Source organism: Octopus bimaculoides, chromosome 4 (assembly GCF_046866305.1).
Source record: "Octopus bimaculoides isolate indiv1 chromosome 4, ASM4686630v1, whole genome shotgun sequence".
NCBI lineage: Eukaryota > Metazoa > Mollusca > Cephalopoda > Octopoda > Octopodidae > Octopus > Octopus bimaculoides.
This window is the reverse complement of record NC_142931.1, coordinates 120,396,850-120,422,195: the sequence shown is the minus strand read 5'-3', so window position 1 is coordinate 120,422,195 and position 25,346 is coordinate 120,396,850. Positions and strand designations below refer to the sequence as shown.

The window sequence follows — 25,346 nt, the reverse complement described above, 5'->3', positions numbered from 1 at the left end:
GAACTGTCGGTTCTAATTATGTAGATTTATGAACAAAGGTATTCCATCCAGGGTCATCTCAATGTCATTATAGATCTCTAGGCAAAGCAATGTTCTGGGGCCCCTACAAACAAATTCACTGCATACATAGATTAGCATTTGGCCCCTGGACCCATAGACCACCTGGACAACTGCCTAGACTGGCTATACCTTAAGATAGTACTCATTTCAGTTATAATTAACCCCCAGATAAAATGCATGCTAATGTTTCTGCCAGCTCGCCACCTTATATATATATACATATATATATACTCTTAGTTGTCAGTATTTTGTATATTTGATAGAGACCTCGGTTGACCTAACTCTCTGTATACACATAACTTTTAATGATACATCTAATGATCTTGATCCAATTCTGAAAATTAAATCTAAAGTGCCAATAGCTTTATGATTTGCTGAGAATATTCAACGATTATATTATTATTGGAGGAATAGAAATTATTATTTTTACAATACTGGTTTCAAATTTTGGTACAAGGTCAGCAAGATTAGGCGAGTGGGTAAGTTGATTGCATTAACCTCAGCTCTCAACTGGTACTTATTTTATCGACCCCGAAAGGATGAAAGCAAAGTTGACCTCAGCGAAATTTGAACTCAAAATATAAGGACAGATGAAAAGCCACTAAGCATTTTACCCTGTGTGCTAATAATTCTGCCAGCTCACTGCATTATATTGTTCCTACTATATTAAAGCATATAATTAATAACACCTCTTTATACTTGTTGAATGAGGCAAAAAAAAAGTTTTATGATGAAACTTGATTGGAAAGGCGAAATGTGAGTGTGAGGCTAGTATCTGTTTGTCTATAAGGCAGGTCAAACCTGTATGACTCCATAATGTGAATGGTGCTGATGATCTCAAAATGGACATAAGATCAAATACCAGTCAATTAATCTAGTTAGTGAGGATCTTAAATCAGTAAGGAGGCACTAGTGTACTGTAAGGCTGTCGAGAGGAAGGCCCCCAAAATGGTGTGCATTCTCTCCTGATGACCCCACCTGAATCCTACTGGTGTCCAGTATGTGGAGTTTTCAATTGACCACATTTGCACAAACAAGTTGTTTCCAAATCTCTTTTCCACCTTTGCTTCATTATATTTCACACTTTCTCTCCAATCCTGCTCTCACCTTATAAATTTACAGGCTTTTCTTTTCACCATAGCATATCTTAACACTTTATTTTTAATGTACACCACCTATTTAGTTATTCAAAACACCTATTATACCCAGTTTTGTTTTTTTATTCACATTAACTTTCCCCATTACTCAGTTCCATCCATTTGAACTTAAACACAATTACAACCGTAAATCACAATTGCTCATATAATTCACAGTATACATTTATATCTACATTATCTTTATTACACCTATTAAAATACACCCTTGCAACCATATCATGAAACTCTCATTTATCTAAAGACCTCCCCACTAAATATTCGCTCATACATGGAGAACATAGATATATCCATAATAGCAGCTACTATGTTTATACAGATCCCTACCCTATCAAAAATAAACAACTCATAACAATATCCATAAAATTAGAATCTGCCTCCCAAAACCCTGATACACATATTTCTATTTCAGAGTGAATCAATTTTTCATAAGACATCTTGATTATACAAACTGAACAAACTGCTACTAACAATATTCCTTAAGTAAATATTTTCCATAACACCAACCCCATCCAACAACATATAATTTTTCTGATCCCCTTATATAATTCCCATAATATATACATATCAACTATACACATGCATTCATATTATCATATTACATACCCTGACTGTTATGTCATATTTTCATTATACTGAATTCCCTACATCTTAAACTCATATTATATAATTAACTATTTATTCAGGAAGACATTCTATATCATATTTCTTCTGTATCCATATAAAGCATGATTTGCATGGAAGTCTAATTAATATTCATGTGCAAGGGAACTACACCATATCTATGCCAGGTTATGACATCCCCTCCCTGTTTTTGTGTTAAAATCTGTGAATCATTTTTTGGTTGATCATTGCACTTACTTCACCCAAGCAATTATATAAATATATTTATGATTTACGATATTCATAGATTAAATAATCAATAATGTTGTTTCTATAAAATATGCTGTTCTACAACATGACAACTTCCAGCAAATAAAAGGGAGAAGAAAAGAAAAGCAGACATTTTTTATTGGGGGACGGTCAACTCACCAGGCAAATAGTTACGTAATTAAGGCAACAGCACTTAAAATGTTATTCTGACCTAATTTCTTTCTGAGATCTTGATAAAAATAGACCATCATTAGAAAATGACAAACATATTGATTTTTATCAGCATTTAAAACTATTTTATTGCTTTATTTGGATTTTTTGCAGTAAATAAAACAATAGATTTCTATTTTCTGTATATCTTCCTACACTTAAATTTAATCTTTAACCTCATATTCACTGGTCACAGATGGGTACCATTTTTGGTAATCTATATTCTTCAAACAATTGAAGAATACACACACACATATACATACTTATATACATGTGTACACACACACACACACATACACATATATATACATATATGTGTGTATGTATAGTGCAATTGTATATGTATGTGTGTGTGTGTATATATATATATATATTCACACATATATATGTATACATATTATATAGCTTGGCCACAGTCAAATGACTGAAACAAGTAAAAGAATAAAAGACTACATACATATATATACATATATGTATGGATTATATATATATATATATATATATATATATATGTGTGTGTGTGTGTGTGTGTGTGTGTGTGTATATATATACATATAATCATATATATACTGTATGTATGTATATAACTATATATATATATATATATATATATATATATATATATATATATATATATATATATGAGTACCTATGAATAACGACCTACCTATTGCAAGAATTGGCTAACTGCCATCCTAGTGATGCAAATAAATGTACAAAAGTACATAGGTACCAAGATAAACTGTGCTCAACACCAATTATTGTCGACGTCAAGAAATTCGACACTTCTTCCCTCGAGTTTATCCTTAAGTAAGGTAAGTTAAACATCTTTCTGTTGTCCATCCTCGTTAATGATAAAATAATGTTTTACTTTTATACTTTTTCTGATCATCTTGTTTATCAGTTTAAAGTTTGCTACTTAAAAGAATTAATTGTAAAACATGTAGAGAGAGAATACAGAGAATATATATATATATATATATATATATATATATATATATATATATATATATATATATATATATATATATATATATATATATATATACATATATATATACATACATATGTATGTATATATACCGTTTTCATGGGCTGGTCATTTGTTACAAAGTCAGCGGTGCTCAAACAACATGCGCTGAAAACAAAATAGATAAAATTTCGCTCTTAATTTATTTTGAATCTGTTATCACTTAATGAAATAATGATTTTCGTAAATCAAAATTTATTTATTTTTCTTTTACATATTAATTTACTCTTTGGTTTATCACGCTTGTCTTTTTGCAGCTGCAAGCATTACAGTAGTTTGTCTTCTAACATTACGCAATACTTCTTATTCTGTAGCACATTGCAAACCCACGCAAGTCACATCTTAGTGGTAGACATGCTTAGATATATAGAAAAATGCTCGATTTCTGATAGAAATTTATTAAATTACTTGGTGTCCTAATAATAAATTGCGTGTAATGATCACACATACGACATACACATCTGTTGATTGTTCAAAAGTTTTGTCAATTAAACGTAACCGGCTCTTTGGATAAAATACAGGTCATTATTTGAAAAATTTATTGTGATTTGTTTACAGCATTGTTAAGTTATATTCGAACAAAATATTTTGTCAATCATTCAGTCAGGCAAAAGAGAACCTCTAAAAAAAAAACTCCATCTAAGGATTGTTTTGTTTATTCATTCATTCATTTATTTGTTTATTTATTTATTGGTGATTCTTCATAGCCTTTGCCTCCTCCTCATTGCCAATACTATCGCCCACATACTCACTATCTGGTAGAATCAGTAGTTCGTAGGTGAAAATGTTTTGCGGTATTTATTCCGACTTTTTATGAACAGGAGTTCAAACTCCACCGAAGTCTCAACTTTCTTTTTCATCCTTTTTGGGTCGCTAAAGTTAAACACCAATCAAGTACTAGAACCAATAATATCGAAAAGTAGTTATTGGCGGACGTCGGAGTTAGGGAGCACCAGGTTGGAATTTCTCCGTTTTGACGGGGATTTCTCAGATTTTTTTCTTTTTTTTTTCACGCTGCCCTTGGGAATGATCTGGAGTATTTGTTTAGCTAAAGAAAAAAAAAAATAGAATTTCGAAAAATTGTTTTCGGAAAAGGTAAAGAACACGTACACCACCCGTTTTCGGCATAATAAAAACCCTAACCCTAACCTCCGGGTGTACGTGTTCTTTACTTTTGCCAATTGTTTTTTAGGCCCTTCCCCCATCTTCCCTTCTCCCGACCGATTTTGGTCAATTTTGCGGGCACTGCGCACGATGAATTTTTGGGGAGCACTACGCACAAAGGTGTGTGATTTAAGGGACATTTGGCTGTTGTTTCTTGCATATTACATGACCACCTTCCTTGTTTCTTTCCTCACTCTGACGTTTTTCAATATTTTCTCCCCGTTAATAGCGTAAAACTCATTTATGGTATTTAAATTTTTTTGTTTTTGAAAATTTATGATTTTTATCAGCCCTAAACCTTACCGGTCATGAGACATGCTAGAAACAACAACCAAATGTCCCTTACTTCACACACCTTTTCTTTAAAAAAATATGTACTTTTTTTTTATTTATCGAAAAGGCTTCTATAGTTTTTAAGTACGTAGTGCCCCCCCCCCCCTCAAATTATCGTGCGTACTGCCCACAAAATCGACCAAAATCAGTCCGGAGAGGGGAAGAGGAGGTGAGGTGGGGGGTAAAAAAAAATTTTCGGAAATTTTTTTTTTTTTTGTAAAAAGATGCTCCAAGAGCACTGTGAAAAAAGTCTGAAAAATCCCCGTCAAAACAGAGAAATTCCAACTTGGTGCTTCCTAACTCTGACGGCCGCCCAGCTTATTTATTTATTGTCAGCGTCATCTTAATTCAAATTTTTTACAAATATATATTACAGACATGCTTCAATTTGTGTCTGTAATTGGTTACAAAACATGAAGTTTAACTCGAAAACCGACATAACACACACACACACACAAAAAACAATAAAAATTTTATTAGCTTATATCTGTTTTAACAGATGGTCTGTTTGGCTTTCACTTTTCAATTTCCTTAATTTTGTTCCAATTGATTTCAGGTTTGGTGTATCGATGTTTTGTATGCTAATTATTGAAATGCATTTCATTTACGTCATAAATCAATAAATAAACAGTTAATAGTTTGCAAATTTTGGGTAATTGAAAATTTTCACTTAATTTTTAAATTTCAAAAAGTGAAGGCAAACAGAAGCGATCCTAGATGGTTCATACATATTTCCACCTGTATTTTATTTGATTTTCCACTTCAGTATTAGTTTTTAGATTTTGAAAATAATTTTTATGCTTTTAAATATGTTTACTGACACCGACTTCAAGTCAGATAGATGGTGTGGCGTTAAGGTTTATTTTTTCCATTAATTTCGTTAAAACGAAGATAAAATAAAAAAACGTAAAGTCGAGTGTAAAGTTGAAAAAGACGTAACTCGGAACGACGTGAGTTGTGATCTGTTTGAATTTACAAAAATGAACAATGATAAATAATAAACAATTGCGTAATTTATTTACAAACGACTTATTTTCTCAACCGAAAAAAAAACCCAACAAACAAACAAACTATTTTTCAACCATTCAATAATTTCATGTAGTTTCACAAGTTTTGTAGTCAAAATTTAAAGCTATTTTTATTTATTTTATAACTGATTTTATTCACGTTTCTTGTATTATGTTTTCGTCTCATGTTAACATTGATTTGATATTTGTAAAAACTTAAATTTGTTATTCTATGCAGTTAGTAAAAATGCAGACGCTTTCTTTCTAGTCTTTCTTTAACTTTCTTTCTTTCTTTCTTTCTCCTCTTTTTTGTCTCTCTCCTCCTCCTCCTCTTCCTCCTCTTTCTTTCTTCCTCTTATTTTCACGGAATATTTTTATCTGTTTCAAATTTAAAATTACATTGTCCAGAGAGTTTTATTGCAAAGTAAATTCTGTTAATACGTTGCTCAAAAAACATAAGTAGACCTTAACATAAAACAAACTTGCTAATGATATCAAAATATTAAGGCTATTGGTTACTTACTTAATATTCTGTTTCTCCTACAATTACTACCATGCATTGGTGTACACAGGAATAGCTTATTGTCCATGACATTCAGTAACTAAGAAACACTTCATAGTCTGGAAAGAAACTTGCTCTTTTTTCAGATTTTGACTATTGAAACTAATAAAACACTTAACCAATCAGTTCTAGCTGCCTGGATTAGTTGTCTATACTTGTACTTTTCTGTGGTATTTCCCTTGTGTCTAAGGTGGTTTGAGTTTAGTATTTTGACCATAGATTTGGAGACAAGTCATCAAACTGTTACTTCAGCAGGGTGTTAATGATAATTGGTATTTTCCAATGGATAGCAATCAACATTTTTAAACATTAGTCTTAATCAAAACAAAATAGTATTTAAACTGGCTATATTGTATTTAAATCAGCTATAGCTGGTCCAAATAATCTACTGACTTTATGTTCAAACCGGACAAATTCAGTCTCTCACACCTACAATGTAATCTGAAAAATAAACAATCACATCATTGAAATCTTGAAGCTACAAAATAGTGAATGATTAATTCAAAGCAATGTGAATAGATATCACATTTGATAGAGTAATCTGGATGCTAAGGGGTTAAAATTTGAAGCCATGTTACTCATCTGCCAATTAATAAAAGCTCAATGCAGAATTAAAGTAAATTTTAACTAAGAATTTTAGTTTCAAATTATAGTATATATGTGTGATATTTATCATTAACCCAAAAGAAGAACTCTAATGACATGCTGACTTATATATGAACATTATATTGAAGAAGCAAATGTGTTTTGGTTCCACTGTATAAAGAAAACATTGTTTTGGAAATTGTATTCATCAAGTGTAACATAAATTATTTGAAAATTTTCAAGCAAGTAGGATCCCAAAATCTGAGAATGCTTAAAGATCCTTAAAATCATAATTGAAAACCTGCAAGTAAGTAGGAGTCCTAAATATGAGAATGCCTACAGATCCTGAAAAATCACAAATCTTTCAACAAAAGTGAATCTGACCTTGACTGCCCATCCATCATGGAGTTGTGTTCATTGCCATGTTCTGAGAGTTGTGAAGAGAATGAAGCCCCTTGCTGTGCTTTGTGTTAAGTTGTGATATTTATTATTAACCCAAGCAATGCTAATCATAACAAATAAACAAGGCCATCTCGGTTGATGGAACAAACCCCTTTATTCCTTAACATACCACAAGCACTTGTAAACCACCATGTTGTGTTGTCTTCCTTGCTTTTCCAAACATGATGGATGTATACCACCTCCATTTCCACTTGCTTGTTTTTATCCAGCACTCTTCTTCTGGAGATTTTCACTGTTTCACTCCATACACTCTGCGTTACTAAACACTTTTTCCTCATTCATTCTTGTCCTTCTCAAATTCCTTCTTATAGTGGACATGGGAAGGCTATAAACTATGGGCTCTGTCTTTCTTTATCAGATAAAGCTATAATACTCTTTACTTGTTTCAGTCATTTGACTGCAGCCATGCTGGAGCACTGCCTTTAGTCGAGCAAATTGACCCCAGGACTTATTCTTTGGAAACCTAGTACTTATTCTATCGGTCTCTTTTGCCGAACTGCTAAGTTACGGGGGACGTAAACACACCAGCATCGGTTGTCAAGCGATGTTGTGTGTGGGGGGGGGGGACAAACACAGACACACAAACACACACATACACATATATATATATACATATATACGACGGGCTTCTTTCAGTTTTCGTCTTCCAAATCCACTCACAAGGCTTTGGTTGGCCCAAGGCTATAGTAGAAGACACTTACCCAAGGTGCCACGCAGTGGGACTGAATCCGGAACCATGTGGTTGGTAAGCAAGCTACTTACCTCACAGCCACTCCTGTGCCTATAATATGAAAAATTCTTATAACATCAAGAATCCCTTATCCAAAATTCCTGGAACTGAAATTGTTACAAACTTTGAATTTTGTTTTTATTTTGGAATATTCTTTTATTAACACCTGTAAACTGGGACAGCTTTGAGATGGGACCCAAGTCTAAACACAATATCCATTTAGATTTCATAATATAGCTTATAGATATATCTTGAATGTAGTTCTATATAATTTTTTAATAACCTTTTATGCATAATTCTATCAGAAAGATAAAATACTAGTTTCCACTATGATGTCCTGTTTTGATTTACAGGTTACAGTACATGTTTGCCATTTGTACTTAATTTTTTTAACTATATAGATGTTAGGGTTTATGTAAGGTATAAAAACAAAGCATTGAACATGATTACAGGTAAATAAAAGGAAAACTGGAAAAAAGTCAGCATTTTATTTTTTAAATAACATACTTTCAGATTTTGGAATTTTGGATAAAGGATTTTCAACTGTAGTGCCATTTTAACCCTTTTTACTCATGTTTATTTATTGGTGAAATATTAAGGAAAAACAAAAAAGAAAAAACAGGGAAAAGAAGAAAGAGTTTTTAATATTTCTAAGACAATAAATATATATAGATGAGATTTAGTTTTTTAGGGGGTTTGTTTATTTGGCTTGCTTTTAAAAAAAAACACCTAATAAATTTGTTTACCTCAATTAATTAATTATACTGAGAATATTCTCATGAAACAGACTTGTAAAACACATTTTCATTCATTTTTATTCCATTTCATTTTTCTTTTCTTTTTTTTTTTTTGTATAGAAAACATTGCTGGAAATGATGATCTTATGGCTGTTTGGTCCCAAGAATGAAAGAAGAGAGGACAAACTGAGCTTGATGATTCCAGCTTAAAATCATTGCAGGTTATAAAGAGTTGGTGGGATTAATATCTTAGATAATCTATCTTAGAGTTAACATTAAATCTCAAGTGATTATGAAACTTAGAAAACCCAAATCACTGAGTCAGTTTCGAGGGACTATTTTATTCATTTACTTGCTTCATTCATAGGACTGTGACATTGCTGGGGAACAACTTAGAAGGCTTCAATCTATCATATCAACCCCTGTATTTATGTTTTGTTTTTTGAAGTCTGGTACTTATTTTATTGGTTTTTTTCTGCTGCACCACTAAGTTAAGGGGAAAGATGTGAACAAAGCAATACTGGTTGTTAAGCAGTGAGGGAGCAATCACAGAGACATGTGCATATGCATGCACACACACACACACACACACAATATATATATATATATATATATATATATATATATATATATACACACATCCACATATAATATATATATATATCATCATCCTTTAATGTCTGTTCTCTGTATGGGTTAGATGGTTTGACTGGAGTTGGTAAGCTGGAGAGCTGCACCAGGCTCGATTCTGGTTTCGCTTGGTTTCTATGGCTGGATGCCCTTCCTAATGTCAATCACTCTACAGAGTGTACTGGGTATCTTTTACATGTTACCGGCATGGGAGCCTTATATGTATCACTGGCATAGGTGCCTTTAATGTGTCACCAGCTTGGGTACCACTTATGTGTCACTGGGATGGGTCCTTTTTACATGTCACCAGCACTGGCCATGAACATGATTTCACTTAGCTTGACATATCTTCTCAAGCACAGAGAGAGAGAGAGAGAGATCCAGCCTCTCCCACCTACCCTACAATGTCATTCTAAAAATAAATAGTCACATCATCGAAATCTTGAAGCTATGAGATAATGTATATGGCACTTCATTGGATGAGGTTTCCAGTTGATCCAATCAATGGAACAAACTTCTCATGAAGTTAATGCGTAAGTGGCTGAGCACTCCACAGATACATGTACCATTAATGTAGTTCTCAAGGAGATTTCAGTGTGACACATAATGTGGCAAGGCTGGCCCTTTGAAATGCAGGTACTACTCATTTTTGTCAGCTGAGTGGACTGGAGCAATGTGAAATAAAGTGTCTTGATTAAGGAAACAATGTGCTGCCAGGAATCAAACTCACAATCTTACGAGCATGAGCTGATTACTCTAACCACTAAGCCACTGAGACAATGTATGATTAATTCCAAAACAATGTGAATAAATAGGCATTACATTTGATGGGGTTAATTTTATTGATAAAGGAGTTCTATATGCTACATGAGATATAAGTAGAAGATTTGAGTAGTACTACATTCAAATGAATATTGTGATGAATTTAGCACTTGGGCAGGTGGTTCTTATCAGTTTAATAATACCCATGATTATAATGCCATCAGTCATTTGATAAGGCACATTTTAGAGTGTGTGTGATGTTGAGGAATATTTAACTGCTACATTGAGCAGGCATGGCTGTGTGGTTGAGAAGCTCACTTTTCAACCATGTGGCTTCAAGTTCAGTCCTACTTTGTGGCACATTGGGCATTTTCTACTATAGATCCAGGCCAACCAATGCCTAGCGAGTGAATTCAGTAGGCAGAAACTAAATGGAAGCTCACCGTGTGTGTGTGTGTGTGTGTGTGTGCGCGCCTGTGTTAGTCCTACCACCACTTGACAATCAGTGTTGGTTTGTTTATGTCCCTGTAATTTAGCAGTTCAACAAGAGAGACTGGCTTTTAAAAAATAAGTACTGGGATCAATTTATTCGATCATAACCCTTCAGGGTGGGGACCCAGCATGGCTGGAGTTCAATGACTGATACAAGTAAAAGATACAAGATAAATCAAGAAACTATACAGAAAAATCTTCACAATCTTGTATTTTATGTATTCTTCAATAGAGTACTTAATGTTACTTCTCTTAATCTGAAAACGGGTTTCTTGGTTAACTATCAAATGTGTTTATCTCTTATTAATTTGTTAGTCAGCACAGAAGGATCACAGCTCATAGGCAAAAGATCCCTCAACTGAATGCTTGATTCAAGTGATTGCAATAGGGTTCTCTGCTAAAGAGACCATTTCACAGAAATTTTATGTTTATCACCATGCAAAATTATTGAAAGCAGAGATAAAGATGAGATTTTTTTATTTGAATAAGTTGCTGGTATTGGGAACATTCAACATCAGTTATAGATTTATCTGAAATACCATATATGTGAAGGTGCATGGTTCAATGGTTTAGAGCACCGGCTCACAATCATAAGGTAGTGAGTTCAATTCCTAGACCAGGCTGTGCGTTGTATCCTTGACCAAGACATTTTATTTCAGATCAATTAATTTCAAATAATAGCATAATACTGACATTTACATACCATAGTACAATATATTAGATGTGCTCAGCTGGTGTAACATAAATACTAGTGATATCATTTAAGTGTCTGTTATTTTACAAGAACTAACATGGTGTCAAGTATAATTTAGTAATTTAGTGATTTATATATGGTGTGTATAATATTATACTGCAATATATTAGAAAAGTTGATGTAAAGTATATTGCAGCCACGTTTTTTAAATGTGTAAGGCCTGTTTTGCTTCATGAAACTGCAAGATATTATGGTTCAGATTTTAGCCTTGGGTTTTCAGATGATATCTGGTTCTGAGGTTAATTTGCTAAAGTTTGAATTCCACATCAACATAAACAGTATCAAAATTTTAATGGAATTTTTTATAATTATAAATTATAGTACATATTGTTTGCAGATTGTAATCTATTGGATTGCATTCAATTTTATATTTTACCTTCTATAATCTTTTAATATGAACACTGCTGGTTCAAATTCTGCCAAGGCTGACTTTGCCTTTCACCCTTTTGGGGTCTATGAAATAAGTACCAGCTGAGCACTGAGGTTAAAGTAATCAACTTATCCCCTCCCCTAAACTTACTGGCCTTGTGCCAAAATTTGAAACAAATATGAACACTGCTGAGCAGTTGTAAGTCTCAGTAAGCTAAATATGTGATTTATAATGTTCAGTATTTAATCGAGCCATTTAGCTTCTCTCATTCCTCATATCTGTCATTTTTAACCAAAGGCAATAGATTGTAGATGGATTATAAAATCTGGAATCCAAGAAGACTGTTGTTGGTCTGCACTGGAAAAAGTCCATTCATAAAATTTCATGGATAAAAATAATTACATTGAGTTGGTTTGACGTGAGAAGTGAAACATTCAATATTTTAGACACTTGTCCTGGAGAGAAAGAATAAAGAGGTTAATATCATGTTCATAGAAAGTCGAATGAGAAAAGAGAAGAGGTGCAAGAATAATGTGGAGTGGTAGAGAGAGAGAGAGAGAGTATAAGGAGAGTGTGAGAAGTGTGGAAAGTGGTATGAGTAGTGAGGAAGATGAACAGTGTGGGAGGAAGTAAAGTTAGAAGGAAAGGTGGTAAAAGTTAGTAGCAAGAACCAGGCTAGTTGAAATGGGAGGAAGGTCATGAGGGCCATGTTGGGTGAATTAAGTGAAGAGTGGAGATGGGTGGGTGATGGGGCAAAGGACAAAAGAACATATACAGAATAAAATAGCTGTGCACATGAGATAAGAGAGAGAGTAGGAGAAGAGAAAGACAGCATGAAGAAAGCAGGAAACATTGAAGGATGGTATGAATGTAAAGGAAATATTTTTGCGTAGAGAAAGGGAGGCAAACAAGTGTTGAGAAGAGTTGGAGTGGAGAAGGGGATTGAAATAATGAATATGGATCAGTAGAATATTCATTAACTGTAAGAACTACACACATATATAGTGTATAGTATAGTAACATAGTATATATAGTGCCTATATGCAGTCAATATATATAGCAAATGCTGAAATTTTTAATGCATTATATAAGACTAGTTAATATGCATACGTACATACATACATGTTTATATATGTATATATATATATAGGCGCAGGAGTGGCTGTGTGGTAAGTAGCTTGCTTATCAACCACGTGGTTCCAGGTTCAGTCCCACTGCATGGCACCTTGGGCAAGTGTCTTCTACTATAGCCTCGGGCTGACCAAAGCCTTGTGAGTGGATTTGGTAGACAGAAACTGAAAGAAGCCTGTCGTATATATGTATATATATATGTGTGTCTGTGTTTGTCCCCCCACCATTGCTTGACAACTGATGCTGGTGTGTTTATGTCCCCCGTAACTTAGCGGTTCGGCAAAAAGAGACCGATAGAATAAGTACTAGGCTTACAAAGAATAAGTCCTGGGGTCGATTTTCTCTACTAAAGGCGATGCTCCAGCATGACCACAGTCAAATGACTGAAACAAGTAAAAGAGTATATATATATATATACATATATATATATATATATATATATATATATATATATATATATAAATATATATATATATATATATATATATATATATAAACAATATATGAGTATATGCATATATATGTACATGTATGTATATACGTTCATCTACATGTACATATAGATACATAACTGGGTACATGACGTGGCAAAAGAACAAGGACAAAATGGTAAACAAGGTGCAACAAACAAGCAGGCCACATAGAAACATCCCCTTCATCAGCTGCCACCATTAAAACTCCGGCGTTTCGAAGAATTAAGGCAGTACGCATCGTTAAAATGGTTCTTCCCACGAACACAAATTAAATTGTTTTCGTGGAGGGTAGTGGCGGACGGAAAACAAAACAGGAAAACGAAATGGTGAAATAAACAAACAAAACAAACAAAAAGGCTGTACAGCCAGACGTGAAGTGTGTATGTCTTGAACGCTGTGAAGCACGTACAGGAGGAGCAAAGAAGTATGTGCGAGCTTGGTGATTCCAAGAACGAAAAGAAATAGCAGCCGGACACATGTGACCAAGGCTGTGTGAAGAGAAAGAGTAGCAGAGGGAAAAGGAGGGGAGGAAGTAGAATAAAAGTGAGCAACGAAAGGTAGAGAGAGAGAGAGAGATAGTAGTAGTAACGGTGAGAGGCGAAGGACGAGTAACAAGAGATAGAGAGAGAGAGAGAAGTAGTGACAGGTAGAGGCGAAGAACAGTAGAGGGAAGAATGAGAGGGGGAGATAGAAATAGAGAGAGTCGTGTTAGAAAAATAGTTAAAACTTACTGTATAAAGGTAACGCATGCGTTCTGTCGTGATACAAACAATATATGAGTATATGCATATATATGTACATGTATGTATATGTATATATATATATATATGGGCTGTAACTGCTGAGGACATATGTAAGCTCGCAAGGAATGAAGCCAGTATGCTCCGTTGGATGTGTAATGTCAATGTGAATACCCGTCAGAGTGTAAGTATCTTGAGAGAAAAGCTGAACATTAGAAGCATCAGTTATGGTGTGCAAGAGAGACGATTGCGCTGGTATGGACATGTGGTGAGAATGGATGAGGATAGCTGCCTGAAAAAGTGCCACACCCTAACAGTTGAGGGAACCCGTGGAAGAGGTAGGCCCAGGAAGACCTGGGCTGAGGTGGTGAGGCAAGACCTTTGTACATTGGGCCTCACCGAGGCGATGACTACTGACCGAGACCTTTGGAAATGTGCTGTGTGTGAGAAGACCCGGCAAGCCAAGTAAGATCGTTGCCAGTGCGCCTGGACTGGCTCTTGTGCGGGTGGCACATAAAATGCACCATTTTGAGCGTGGCCGTTGCCAGTACCGCCTGACTGGCTTCCGTAGGATTTTCGAGCGAGATCGTTGCCAGTGCCCCTGGACTGGCTTGTGCGGGTGGCACATAAAAGACACCATTTCGAGCGTGGCCGTTGCCAGTATCGCCTGACTGGCCTTCGTGCAGGTGACACGTAAAAGCACCTACACTCTCTGAGTGGTTGGCGTTAGGAAGGGCATCCAGCTGTAGAAACTCTGCCAAATTTAGATTGGAGCCTGGTGTTGCCATCCGGTTTCACCAGTCCTCAGTCAAATCGTCCAACCCATGCTAGCATGGAAAGCGGACGTTAAACGATGATGATGATGATGATATATATATATATGTATATGCATATATCTATGTATGTATCTATGTAACTATATGTGCATCACTTCTCACATCAAATGTACGCAATGTAATATATACATGTTGTATTTTGGGATGGTCATTTTTCTTTTTTTTTTGCCAAATAAACACATGCACTATATATTTGTTCTTCACTCATTTATTTATTACTGTTCATATTTTAACTCATGTTCATATTTTAACTCTGGGCAGTTGACATGAGTTAGAATAAGAACAGTAATAAATGAGTGAAGAATGTGTTTATTTGGCAAAAAAAAAAAAAAAGGAAAATGACCATCCCAAAATACAACAATATCTGTTTCAACACATGACTTCACATCAGTATTCTTGCAACACAAATGCTTATATACATATAATTGTATGAAATCTCTTCCTGAATGAAGTGCAATCTGTGACAGAGTTATCCATTAACAGCTTGATGGCTTGAAGTAACATGAAATGGAATGTTTTGCTCAAGAACATAGTGGTCTGTCAATCTTGGAATTGAAACCATGATCTTGTGATTGTGAGTGCAACACCCTAACCACAAGGCCACATACCTTCACACACACACCACACTCACACATGCACACACACACATGCTCACATACACACACACATGCATGCACACACACTCACACATGCATGCACAAATACACACATGCACATACACACACACACACACCACACCACACCACACTCACATACATGCACGCATGCACACACACATGCTCATATACACACACATACATGCAGGCACACACACATATGCACACACACACACACACACACACATGCACACACTGAAATATAACCTAATCCTTTCTATAATAGGCACAAAACTTGAAATTTTTGGGGAGACACTTGTTGATGACATTGACCCCAGTACTCAACAGGTTAATTATTTTATTGACCCTCAAAAGAGTGAAAGGTAAAAATCAACCTCAGTGGAATTTGAACTCAGAATGTAAAATTGGGAGTCTGAAATATAACATAATGCAAAATAAAAAATAGGACAGTAAATTCATATACTATCTACAAATACTGTATGTATACAATGTATAGTGTATACAGCAGATGTTTTCAACCATTATTGAGACACATTTGAATGTTATTTATTGTCTGCAGGCATGTTGCAAGTTTTTGCATATTTGAGTTTTTTTAATGCACTGCACTAATGCATAATGTTCCTTTGTGCCAAAATACAATGCATGCTTTCATCACTGTTTAACAACAATTTTAATCACAAGCAAGCAAAGCTGTTACTTGCAAGCAAGTATAACTTGGTAACATGTACCATGCTTTCATTAATTGCTTTTGGTGCCTATGTAGTAGTAAGCTGATATAGACATTCTCTTGGAATTTCCACTGTTGATCCAACAGAATGTTCAAGAACTGAAAGCTGGGGGGGGGGGGAGAGGGTTGCATCAGCACCAGTGCTTGTATGAATTTTCAGCTGAGTAGAGTGATAAAACATGAAATAAAGTGCCTTGTCCAGGAACTGAATCCACAAGTGACACTTGTCTTTCTTTGAAGAGAAAGGATAGAGGTTAATATCTTTGTTCATAGACTGGCAAATGAGGTGCAAGAATAATGTGGAGTGGTAGGTGTAGTGAGTGAGAGAGAGTATAAGGAGAGTGTGAGATGTGTGGAAAGTGGTATGAGTAGTGAAGAAGATGAGCAGTGTGAGAGGAAGCAAAGTTCGAAGGAATGGTGGTAAAAGTTAGCAGCAAGAACCAGGCTAGTTGAAATGGGAGGAAGGTCATGAGGGCCATGTTGGGTGAATTAAGTGAAGAGTGAGATGGCTGGGTGATGGGGCAAAGGACAAAACATATACAGAATAAAATAGCTGTGCACATGAGGTAAAAGAGAGTAGGAGAAGAGAAAGACAGCCAGCACTTCCACCATTAACCCAGCAGAATATTCAAGAACTGAAAGCTGGAGGGAGAGAGGGTTGCATCAGTACTAGTGCTTGTATTAATTTTCAGCTGAGTAGACATGAAATGAAATGCCTCGTCCCAAAATTGAATCCATGATTTTATGACCATCTGGCAAACACTCTAGCCGTCTAATTCTCAACCATTTTTTTTTTTTTTTTATCTATGGACCACTTTGATTTTATTCTGTGAAACCCCATAGCCATTTGATGTTCAAAAACTAGTTTTATAGGTACTTCTTTCAAAATTCCTATTTTGCTTTTCACCCAATAACTTGCTTAAAGTTGAACTATGTAAAACATTAGAGAAAGAAACCTAGTTATTTCTTGAAATAAACAATTTGTGGACCCTTAAAATACTACTGTAGATTCCTAATTTACTATTTTTTTTTTGCATGGACCCTCAGGGGTCATATGAACCCCTGTTCAGAACCACTTCTCTAACCACCAGGCCTGACATAGGCAACATTTTTTTTAAAGAATTGGGCTATGTAAGATATGACTGATCATCAAGTAGGTCGTGCTACTAAAAAAATTCAAGGTAAATTGTCATTAAACCTGCCATTCAGGAAGGCCCACTAACTGCAGTTTGTACATGACTGTACTAGGCCATGTCCTTTCACATTTTCATACTTGCTTTTAAATAGTAAAACAATTTTAATGCTCATCTTTTGTATGGAAAAACTTTTAAGTAACTTTGAGTATGATGTCACAACATTTGCACTTTTATTCAGTGTGTCATGGATTGAAAATAGTTAAAAGTTGCTGGTGTACAGTATTATGATAAAGACTGTAAAAACAATACTTGATAATTATGACTAAGCAGTATGTATGATTAAAAGACTTATAGACACACATAGTTAATTATAACATTTCCAGGGGGATTATTTCTACCAGACTGGCTTATCTTTGATGTAATTCACAAAGACAAAGACTTTGGTGACATACAAAAATATAAGTAAGCATGATATAGAAGGGTTTTAACAATCATTATCCTATTATTTTTAAAATACCAAGTCCTTGAAAATGCTAAATCATAAAACAATATTTCTATTTACAATGTATTTTATAGAGATAAGAAGACTGCTACTGGAGAGAAGCATAAATATTAATTCTTTGTTTTGTACAAGAATACACTTTTCTGCAAAGGCTAAAGGATTATTTACATGAATGTTATAAATAATTTTAGGCAATAAGACAATTTATGTTGTATAAATTATAATATTTAATCTTTGCCAGCCATGAAAAAGTATTTAAATGATTTTCATAGAGCTATAATCTTATCTAGAGGGTAACGAAAATATTTTGTATGAAGTGAGGAATTAAAATACTGTATTATTTTGAAATATTTTATGTAGTGGTCAGAAATACTCAGGATTAATAAACATGGAAAAGTAAGGAATTTTAAGTTAAAGTAACTACTTAATGAAACTTCTTGTCACTTTTGTTTTTGTATGAGCATTTTAAGTCCAGAAGGATAGCATTTGAAAGTAGAATTAGAGATAGAATCCACAGTAATCTGAAACTAAAAAAGATTTGGCTTAAACTGATGGCACTGCAGATGATACTGGCTATCAAGTTTTTGTAAAACATGAGTGCAAAATATAAAAAAAGTCATATAAAATTATATCTTATGAATACACCATTTTCTGTTCCTCTAGCTTTTCTGCTATTTAAAAATTTAACGAAATATTTTCATAGGACTTAATTTTAAAATGTCATAATACTCTGACTCCATAATTACATTAACTCTTTTTCTTAATTGTCATAAGTGCATGCATGACTAAGAATTTTGCTTTGCAACAATGTGGTTTTAGGTTCAATCCTACTACAGCGCATTTTAGGCAAGTGTACCATAACCTTGGATTGACCAAAGTTTTATGGGTCAAATTTATTTGTTGGAAACTTTGTGGAAGCCTATCAGATGGGTTGTTTCTGTTTTCGGGTGGTAAACTAACTCTGTCACCCAGTTTGACACTACCATCTTTTTATTGGGTTCTGTTTGCAATATCGACTCAGTTTCAAGGTCCCTGATTGGAGGACAACTGCCTCTCCTCATTTCAGAAGTGCTGGAAGTACTGAAACAGTCACATGCCCTGCCTTTGCTCTATTGTGTAAGGCATAAGAACTATCTTGAAACTATATATAAAAGTTCAGTTGTTGAAAGCTTTCCATCCTTTATATTAATATTCAGTTCTTGAAATGTTTCCTTTGAAATTTAGTGACTTCAACCCTATAGTTTCAATAAATGTTTCCTTTACTAATTTTCACAATACTCATATAACCACATCTTATAGACACAACAGTTGTCTGTGTATACCCTCAAATATCGGTGATATCACATTTTTCTCTTTGTGACTCATTGTGTGTTCCAACCTCTACCCTCAACATCAACATTACTCATAATCTCTCGCAACAAATATCTAAATGGCTTCAACAATATAAAAATATCCTCCATTGTACATTATTCTTAGTGTTGGCTAACAGCAACATAGTAAAATGATTGAGTTATTAAAAACAATACTGTTAAAAATAACTAGAAAAACAAAGCAAAATTTCTTGGCAGCTCCAAATGTTGGTTGTCTTGTTACTTACCAGAAAACCATGAAATGAAACAAAATTTTCCAAGAATATGGCCTTGTAAATGGTATGCTACAAGGTTCATTATTATTATTTACCCTCTTCAACCCATATGTGCACAACCTGTCTTTAATCTTCTTACAATGTATGCATAGCATTCTATGTCAGTGATATTCCTGCCACTTACTCCAACAGCAGCATGAACAGATAAATCAAAGAAACCAACTGCTATCTTACCAACCAACGATTCTCTAGACTATTGTGTTGCACTATCACTGTTCATAAAACCTACAAATTTAATACTATTGACCAAAATTTCTAGGCAACCCATACACTGATGACATAATAATTAAAGCAAAACTATAATTAAACTACAATTATCTCCTGAGCACAACATTCAGGTAGAATATTACTGACACTCAGTTGGTTACGATGACCGGGATTCCTGTTGATCTGATCAATGGAACAGTCTGCTTGTGAAATTAATGTGCAAGTGGTTGAGCACTCCACAGAAATGCATACCTTTAACATTGTTCTCCAGGAAATTCAGTGTGATACAAAATGTGACAAGGCTGGTCCTTTGAAATACAAGTACTACTCATTTTTGCCAGTTGAGTGGACTAGAGCAACATAAAATAAAGAGTCTTGCTCAAGGAAACAATGCACCACTTGGAATCGAACTCATGACCTTACAATCATGAGCCTTACCACTTAGCCACATGCCTTCACTAGACAGAATAAAGTAAGCTGTAATAACAGTGAGTTATTCTGTCATAAACGAGAGGTGAAGATTCTGCAACCTCTTGCTAAACAACTTGCACAGATGATTTGTTTGGATGTTAAACGATGATGATGTTCAAATATTTTTGCAGTACATTAGCTCACTCTTTCACTCCAAATTGACATTACTTGTAAAGGTGCACAGTATGCCATGTATCAGATGTCAAATGATCACAGGGCATTGTGAAATGAAGTGTTTTGCTCAAGAACACAAAACATCACCCAGACCAGAAATTGAAACCATGATCTTACGATAATGAGTGCAACACTGCAACAATAATATACTAAGAATACATATGCCATAAATTTTTCTATTGCAAATCTCCAAAAATGACTACACTTTCCAAACATTTTCTTTATCATCCTAACAAGCTGTACACACACACATTCACCTCATACACAGTCAAAAACCGACAGACCATCTAATCAAAAGAAAAGTATATTTTATGACTGTTGTCTTCTCCAACTGACATAGTCTCTGTTACTACATGTAAAAATTACAGCAAATATAGAGACAAGCTAACAACACTCTTGAATTATACCATAAAAACATTTTAAAAAACAACATAACCAAATCGCTATCTGCCCATCTTGTCAAAGAAAACAAAGCAAATGCCAAAATGGTATTGATTGTCACACTATAATTCTGCAGTGAGTCACAGATCACATTCAGGAAATACTAAATAAAGAGGAAGCAAGCCAGCATGAAAGCCAATAATGACTCAAAAACTCTGGGCTAAAAGCAGAAATGGAAGGTCTGATTTTAGCTGCACATAATCAATTCTTAGGCACTGCACACACCATATACACAGACATATACACTGATGCATGCATACATATGCACATGTATACACACATACACATAGACACATACATTCACATGCACGCATATACTCACATACACATACATTCACCAAAAAAAAAAAATCTATAAAAAACAAAAAAATGAAACAATCAGCTGCAGGCTGTGCAATAAACACAAAGAAACAATTGATTACATCATTTCTGCCTGCTCAGTTCTAGAAAAGAGAAAATTTATCCCTGAACAAACCTGGGTTGACAGCTGTCTATTGGGTAATATATTGTCACTAACAATAAATGATATAAATATGCACCAAATCCAGTAACAATGGCCTGCCTACAATTGTCTGCGATTTTGCCTGTTCAGATGGACAAGGAGAAAAAAAAAATGAAGCAAAACAAAAAAAAACGTCTGATATCATTATAAAAGACAAGAATGAAAATCTATATATGCTAATGAAGTCAATAAAAGCTATTGAAGTACAAGAACCTTGGAAGTATTAGTGCAGAAATAGTGCCTACAGTAATTGGTTCACTGAATATGATAAAGTAAAAACATAAATGAATGAAAAATACTCACTCCAAGGTTTATAAATTTACATTGGAATCAACCAAAGAACATTTAAGATGTTGCTCAATCTGCAACAAATAGCAGTCAAATCTCCCTCAGATCACATCTTACTGTTTTTAATAAAGAAAGGACTCATTAAATAATACAGACCTATACATACCTCAGGCTGACCAAAGCCTTATGAGTGGATTTGGTAGATGGAAACTGAAAGAAGCCCGTTGTATATATATATATATATATATATATATATATAAATTTATTTATTTATATATATATATAAGTATATATTTATTTATATATATATATAAGTATATATTTATTTATATATATATATATATATATATATATATATATATATATATATATATATATATATATATATATTTATTTATATATATATATATATATATATATATATATATATATTAATTTATATATATATATATATATTTATATATATATATATATTTATTGCGGGTGGCACATAAAAGACACCATTTCGAGCGTGGCCGTTTTCGTGCGGGTGACACGTAAAAGCACCCACTACACTCTCTGAGTGGTTGGCGTTAGGAAGGGCATCCAGCTGTAGAAACTCTGCCAAATTAGATTGGAGCCTTGGTGTTGCCATCCGGTTTCACCAGTCCTCAGTCAAATCATCCAACCCATGCTAGCATGGAAGGTGGACGTTAAACGATGATGATGATGATGATGATGATATATATGTATGTATGTATGTGTGTATATGTTTGTGTGTCTGTGTCTGTCCCCACCAACATCGCTTGACAACCGATGCTAGTGCATTCATGTCCCCATAACTTAGTGGTTCAGCAAAAGAGACTGATATATTAAGTACTAGGCTTACAAAGAATAAGTCCTGGGATCGACTTGCTTGATTAAAGGCGGTGCTCCAACATGGCCGCAGTCAAATGACTGAAACAAGTAAAAGAATAAAAGAATAAAAATCCCTAAAACATGAGATAACCACAGCTGGAATGCTCTTAATTAAGTCCACTTAACCCTTTTGATACCAACCCAGCTGAAACCACCTCTGGCTCTGTAGTACAAATGCCTTGTTTTCATAAGTTTTGAATTAAAATATTCCACCAAACCTCAGTCACAACTTATGTTCCTACCACTAGCTTGATGATAACTAAGTTATTTTACTAAATTCTTTATTATCTTTAAAATTAGTTGAAAGAAACACAGAGCATCTCAACAGAAATATGGTAACAAAAGGGTTAAGGTGGCGAGCTGGCAGAATTGTTAGCATGCCAAGCAGAATGCTTAGCAGCTGTCTTTATGTTCTGAGTTTAAATTCTGCCTAGGTCAACTTTGTCTTTCATCCTTTTGGAATCAATAAAATATATACCAGACACGTGCTGGGGTTGATGTTGTTGACTGGCCCCCTCCCACAAAATTTCAGGCCTTGTGTTTCTGGTAGAAAGGATTATAGGTCTACTTGATTAATGTCGACCTGGGAGCTAAACAACTGCAGCATCCGCATTACATAGAGTTTTGAAAACAGCTCTACTGCTCATAGCCACTTATGTAAGAAACTTTCACTTCAGCAGGTGAGAGTTGGCAACAAGTAAGAGCATCCAGCAGTAGAAAATCTGCCTTAACAAATTTCCTTCTAACCCATGCTAGCATGGAAAAGCAGACTTAAAAACAAACAAACTCACACAATACACTTTCTGTACAATAAAGTAACACAATTCACTCAGAGAATTAAATGTATTCCATATTTCTAAAAATCAATGCTGCACACAACTCAGGGAAATGGAAATGTACTTAGCAGTACAGTAGAACTGTGGTGTAGCTTTTCCATCTGTGACTGTGGTCCCCTAAGTCTGTCTAAGCTTAAACAGCAGGCCCAAAAAGTGCTGTCACTGTAAAACCTTCAACTGGGCTGGACTGTGCCCCTTGCCTATTTCCCTGCCCCTAGTTTCACTACTACAACTCTTATGAAAATACTAGAAATACAACAACAACACCAATAATAATGGTGTCTAAAAAAGGCACAAGGTCACAGATTTGGGGAAAGCAAAGTAGTAGTAGTCTTTCTACTGTAGGCACAAGCCCTGAAATTTTGGGGTTGGGAATTTAGTTGATTACATCGACCCCCAGTGCTCAACTGGTACTATTTTATTGACCCCCAAAAAGATTGAAGGCAAAGTAAACCTTGGTGGCTATTGAACTTAGAATGTAAAGCTGAAAGAAATGTCACCAAATATTTTATCCAGCATGTTAATGATTCTACCAGTTTGTTGCCTTAACAACGACGGTGGTGGCGGCGGTGGCGATAATAATAATAATAATAATAATAATAATAATAATAATAATAATAATAATAATAATCCTTTCCACTATAGGTACAAGGCCTGAAATTTTGGGAGAGGGGACTAGTCAATTACATTGACCCCAGTACTCAACTGGTACTTTTTTCATCTATCCTGAAAGGATGAAAGGGAAAGTCAGCCTCAGTGGAATTTGAACTCAGAATGTGAAGACGGACAAAATACTGCTTAGGATTTCGTCCAACATGCTACCAATTCTGCCATCTCACCGCCTTAACAATAATGATAATAACAACAATAACAACAACATCAATACTGGTTTCAAATTTTGGCTCAAGGAGAGGGGTTAAGTCAATTACATTGATCCCACTGCTCAAATGGTACTTATTTTATCGACCCCCAAAAGGATGGAAGCAAAGCCGACCTCAGTGGTATTTGAACTGAGAGAAGTGCTGCAAAGCATTTTATCCAGCATGCTAATGGTTCCGTCAGTTAATCACTTTAATAATAATAATAATGATAACCAATGATCTTTTCTACTATAGGCACAAGGCCTGAAATTTGGGGGAGGGGGATAGTCGATTACATCAATCACAGTTCTCAACTGGTGCTTAATTCCTCAACCCCAAAAGGATGAAGGGTATAGTCAACCTCAGCAGAATTTGAACTCAGAATGTGAAGACAAATGAAAGATTGCTAGGCATTTCGCCTGGCATGCTAACAATTCTGCCAACTCGCCACCTTAACAACAACAACAACAACAGCAACAGTATTAATAAAAAAACTAAATGAGTCACTTGTTTAAAACAAAATCAATGATAAGTATGCTTGTAAGAATCTAGATGACAGAAAGTCAATATTAGTTAATTAGGGCAATCAATGGTCACAGAACAGATTTCACACTTACCAAAACAATAGGAATGTAAAAAAAATAACAATGTTTTTTGATAGATGTCTTGAAGAAATATATACTTATCTAGAATTGGCTGTTTCTAGAAGAATTCTAAAGCAAATTTTGTTGGAAGGGCTGTAAATGCAGAAGGTGACTTCGATATGTTGAATACAATTTAACTATCTAGTCTTCAGATTATTCTGTCAAATGTAATGTTTATCTATTCACATTGTTTTAATTAATCATACATTATTTCATAGTTTTGAGATTTTGATGTGATTATTTGTTTTTAGAATGACATTGTAGGATGGTTAGACTCCGGAACTGTTGGGTTTAAACATAAACG

The 25,346-nt window shown here is 34.6% G+C and overlaps 1 protein-coding gene across 1 annotated transcript in view; it reads left to right on the top strand.

Moving 5' to 3' along the window:
* Positions 1 to 2,987: 2,987 nt before the first annotated feature.
* Positions 2,988 to 25,346, top strand: part of LOC106874853 (uncharacterized) — a 39,852-nt gene continuing 17,493 nt past the window's right edge. The window contains exon 1 of the mRNA XM_089351249.1: positions 2,988 to 3,112. The gene's annotated coding sequence lies outside the window, so the exon portion shown is untranslated. The remainder of the gene's footprint in view (positions 3,113 to 25,346) is intronic.